Consider the following 5,000-nt stretch of genomic DNA (forward strand, 5'->3'; position numbering starts at 1 on the left):
GTAAAATATGGCTGTTATTTTTGGACGAAATGTCATCAACTCACGTGGACGTCACTTGTGCTCCTCTGCAAAACATCCTATTTTCCAGAAATGACCTTCAGTTGCGTGTGACCTATTACCTGCTGAAGTTCCTGATAAAGGTCACATTCAATTTTTACTTTTTTCACAATTTGCAACTGGCATGTCTCCGACCTTGAAACTGTCCATCCAAAGAGATCAGAACAAATACTGGAAAAGATACGCTACTTCTAGGCCTACATAAATAAAGCGGAAGGGTTCGATATGAATTAACCCCCCCCCCCCCTCCCCATGCATGCAAGACAATCTTTTCAAGACCAATATAAATCACACCTTCCAAGGTAGATTAAAAAGTCGAACAGTTTCAAAGATGAGATAACACACCTATTGTAAATTAGGCGGCTCACACCTCGAAATGGTAAAATATTAGAAAAAGGAAAACATATGGTGTGTATAATCAGCAAATTAAGATAAAAAATCGCCCTTACTGTAAAATTATTGAATCATAAATTATGTGATCGCGATTTATAAATAGACATTTCATCTTCAGAGTATAAACAATGATATACTAATTAAACAATAATGTGTATTTGGCCAAAACTCGATTAATCATAAATTCTAACCCTGTGAAAATAGGAATCTTTACGAAAATTCTATATGAATTACTCACAGCAGCTTTGCCTATTACGCCAAATGGAACTGCAATATAACAAAAGTCTTCTGCTTTTATGGTATTGCAAGTTACGACTGTGAATAGATAACAAGTCTATCCTATGAATAGGAAAGCGCGGCATTGCTATTTCTGATTCCTATTCCTCTAAGAACCTGATATTTTTGTCGTCCAGCAAAACGTCGTTGGCTTTGACTGTGTATTTTGAATGCCGTTTTTCTGAGCTGTATATACTGTTTACACTAGGGGTATCAAACACGCAGCCCGTATTTTTGCAATGGATGTTTTCATCATCATCATACCACTTTAAAAAGATGTGGTTTTGATCTACTTATGATTATCTGGCCCGTATACTGTATACTAATGTGAAATGTGTGGCCACTTGGGGTAAATTATCTGAGTGTGACAACCCTGGTTTACTGTCTTTTGCACAAGATGTCATAATACAATGAGCATTTGATATCACAGTCGTTTTATGAAAATGGAATGTAATTAATTTAGCAATAATACGAAGTAATCATGTATTCTATATCGTGTTTTAGTTTTAAAAGATCCTTAGAAAACATTCTAAAACATTATTGATTAGGATATAACAAGAAGCTGTTAGTATGTGTGCATACATACACAGATAAATGTATACATAGACAGTAGACACGCAGATGCATTTAGCGTTTTTTTACCCCCACCAAATACAAATTCGAATCCACAAACAACTTGCAACGTGCAGGAAGCGTCTTTCTCTACCCACATTAATTAACACGTTGCGTCCCCCCACCTCCCGCCCCTCCATCCTTAAATTCTTTTATAAATCTGCACTCGCCTTTGTCTCTCGCTCTCTCTTCCTCCGTTCCCTCCCTTTCCTCCTCTCCCTTCCCTCCCTTTCTTCCTCTCCCGCCCTTCCCCCTCTCCCTCCCCTCGTACTCAACATAAGTGACATAGACCAGTGTTGTCCAAAATGGGGTTCGCGTACCCCTGGGTGTACGCAATAGAGATCACAAGGGTACGTGAACAAACAAGGAACACATACGCCTTACATCTCACATTAAGTTGCGTAAGTATTTTTCAAGCATTTTGTTATTAAATAATCTTTTTTGTTCTTGTATTTATTGACCAATACTCCTGCAATGCAGTCTTTTCATAATAAGTATATCATTTGCATTATCCTAAAGAAAACAGATTGTTTAGCCATGGTGGGCCGGGCGGGGGAAGGGGAGGGGGGGGGTTGCGTAACAGTACAAGAAGGTAATAAAGGGTACAATTGGCGAAAATGTTTGGACAACACTGACATAGACCAATAACGGAGATTCCCAATCAAAGCCAAACAACAGTCGTATCTAAAACTATGTAAAATACAAACCTCCCTTGTAAATTAAAATTCAATTCCACTGCCCCTATAGAGTAAGGTTCACCCTCCTTTAATTAATGTTCATCCAACTCCATACATAAGATTCACTGCGATGTAATTGCTGCCACCACCCTGGAAGTCTCCCTCTAAACTTCAAATTCAAATCTATGCTCCGTCCCCACTTCATGGATCGTGTGTACACATGTGAAAAGAGATGATGGATAAAAAGTTTCACAACTAACTGCGGTAATTAGTTAATTATGTAATGGGAAATGTAATGTAATGGTAAATGAGGACGAACTTTAATGCCTGTGTGTGTGTGTGTGTGCGCGCGCGCGTGCTCGTGCACACACACACACACACACACACACACACACACTCACATATATATGTATATATATGTATATATATATATGTGTATATATATAGATATATGTAGATATATGTGTATATATATGTATATATATGTATATATATATGTATACATATATATATATATATGTGTGTGTGTGTGCACGAGCACGCGCGCGCGCAGACACACACACACAGGCATTAAAGTTCGTCCTCATTTACCATTACATTATATATATATATATATATATATATATATATATATATATATATATATATATATATATATATATAATATATATTGCATCGGTTCTCCTATCATTCATATATTAATATACAGGCCTCGTGGCGCAATGGTAGCGCGTCTGACTCCAGATCAGAAGGCTGGGTGTTCGAGTCACTCCGGGGTCAAAATTTAACATAAATCTACCTACAAAGTTCATCTGCGCCCTTGAATTAAGGCGACATGTGTGTATTCTGTCGAATTAGCAAGAAAACAAGAAATAAAGCTGTAAAATAAGGCTGTTATTTTTGGACGAAATGTCATTAACTCACGTGGACGTCACTTGTGCTCCTCTGCAAAACATCCTATTTTCCAGAAATGACCTTCAGTTGCGTGTGACCTATTACCTGCTGAAGTTCCTGATAAAGGTCACATTCAATTTTTACTTTATTCACAATTTGCAACTGGCATGTCTCCGACCGTGCAACTGTCCACCCCGAGAGATCAGAACAAATACTGGAAAAGATACGCTACTTCTAGGCCTACATAAATAGGGCGGAAGGGTTCGATATGAATTACCCCCCCCCCCTCCCCATGCATGCAAGACAATCTTTTCAAGACCCATATAAATCACACCTTCCAAGGTAGATAAAGAAAAGTCGAACAGTTTCAAAGATGAGATAACACACCTATTGTAAATTAGGCAGCTCACACCTCGAAATGGTAAAAGATAAGAAAAAGGAAAACATATGGTGTGTATGATTAAGATAAAAAATTGCCCTTACTGTAAAATTATAGAATCATAAATTATGTGATCGCGATTTATAAACAGACATTTCATGTTCAGTATATACTCAATGATATACTAATTAAACAATAATGTGTATTTGGCCGAAATAAATTCTAACCCTGTGAAAATAGGAATCTTTACGAAAATTCTATATGAATCACTCACAGCAGCTTTGCCTATTACGCCAAATGGAACTGCAATATAACAAAAGTCTTCTGCTTTTATGGTATTGCAAGTTACGACTGTGAACAGATAACAAGTCTATCCTATGATTAGGAAAGCGCGGCATTGCTATTTCTGTCTCATGTTCCTTTAAGAACTTGATATTTTTGTCGTCCAGCAAAACGTCGTTGGCTTTGACTGTGTATTTTGAATGCCGTTTTTCTGAGCTGTATATACTGTTTACACTAGGGGTGTCAAAAACGCAGCCCGTATTTTTGCAATGGATGTTTTCATCATCATCATACCACTTTAAAAAGATGTGCTTTTGATCTACTTATAATTATCTGGCCCGTATACTGTATACTAATGTGAAATGTGTGGCCACTTGGGGTAAATTATTTAAGTTTGACAGCCATGGTTTATTGTCTTTTACACAAGATGTCATAATACAATGAGCATTTGATATCATAGTAGTTTTAGGAAAAAAGAATGTAATTGATTTGGTAATAATACGGAGTAATCCTGCATTTTATATCATATATTCGTTTTAAAAGATCCTTAGAAAAGATTCTTTTGAACTGTTATGATAACGATATCGGAAGAAGCTGTTAGTGTGTTTGCGTGGGTGCATACATACACAGATAAATGTATACATAGACAGTAGTCACGAAGATGCATTTAGCGATTTTTTTTACCCCCACCAAATTCAAATCCACAAACAACTTACAACGTGCAGGAAGCGTCTTTCTCTCCTGTTATACCCCCTCCCCCCTACATTCATTAGCACATGGCGTCCCACACCCCCGCCCCTCCATCCTTAAATTATTTTACAAATCTGTACTCACTTCTGCCTCTCGCTCTCTTCCTCTGTTCCCTCCCTGTCCTCCTCTCCCTCCCTTTCCTCTTCTCCCTCCCCTCGAACTCAACATAAGTGGCATAGACCACTAACGGAGATCCCCACAAAGATTGTTTGCATACATGTGGAGAAATCTTATCTGAGAAAGTTCGAATCGAAGCCAAACAACAATAGTATCTAGAACAATGTGAACATTTTATACAATCCTCCCTCATAAATTAGGCTTCAAACTCCTCTTTTCCTATAGATTAAAGTTCACCCTCCTCCACACATACGATGCAATGGGTTGCAATCGCTGCCACCACCCAATATACCTCCCTCTAAACTTTATCAGGAACTTCGGCCGGCAATAGGTCACACGCAACTGAAGGTCATTTCTGGAAAATAGAATGTTTTGCAGAGGAGCACGAGGGACGTCCATGTGAGTTAGACATTTCGTACAAAAACAGCTCAGACTGATTTTACAGCTTCATATCTTGTTTTCCTTCTAATCTGACTTAAATGTTGCCTCAATTCAGGGGCGCAGATGAACTTTGGAGGTAGATTTATGTTAAATTTTGACCCCGGAGTGACTCGAACACCCAG

The 5,000-nt window shown here is 38.0% G+C and overlaps 2 non-coding genes across 2 annotated transcripts in view; one reads left to right on the top strand and one right to left on the bottom strand.

The window, feature by feature from the left end:
* Positions 1–2,723: 2,723 nt before the first annotated feature.
* On the top strand, positions 2,724–2,795 carry TRNAW-CCA (transfer RNA tryptophan (anticodon CCA)). Its single transcript has one exon. It is a non-coding gene; the product is annotated as a tRNA-Trp (tRNA).
* A 2,178-nt stretch (positions 2,796–4,973) lies between these two features.
* The window catches only part of TRNAW-CCA (transfer RNA tryptophan (anticodon CCA)), a 72-nt gene continuing 45 nt past the window's right edge, over positions 4,974–5,000 (bottom strand). The window contains exon 1 of the tRNA in view: positions 4,974–5,000. This exon is cut by the window's right edge and continues 45 nt beyond it. This is a non-coding gene — a tRNA (tRNA-Trp).

Source organism: Penaeus vannamei, chromosome 3, assembly GCF_042767895.1.
Source record: "Penaeus vannamei isolate JL-2024 chromosome 3, ASM4276789v1, whole genome shotgun sequence".
Lineage (NCBI taxonomy): Eukaryota > Metazoa > Arthropoda > Malacostraca > Decapoda > Penaeidae > Penaeus > Penaeus vannamei.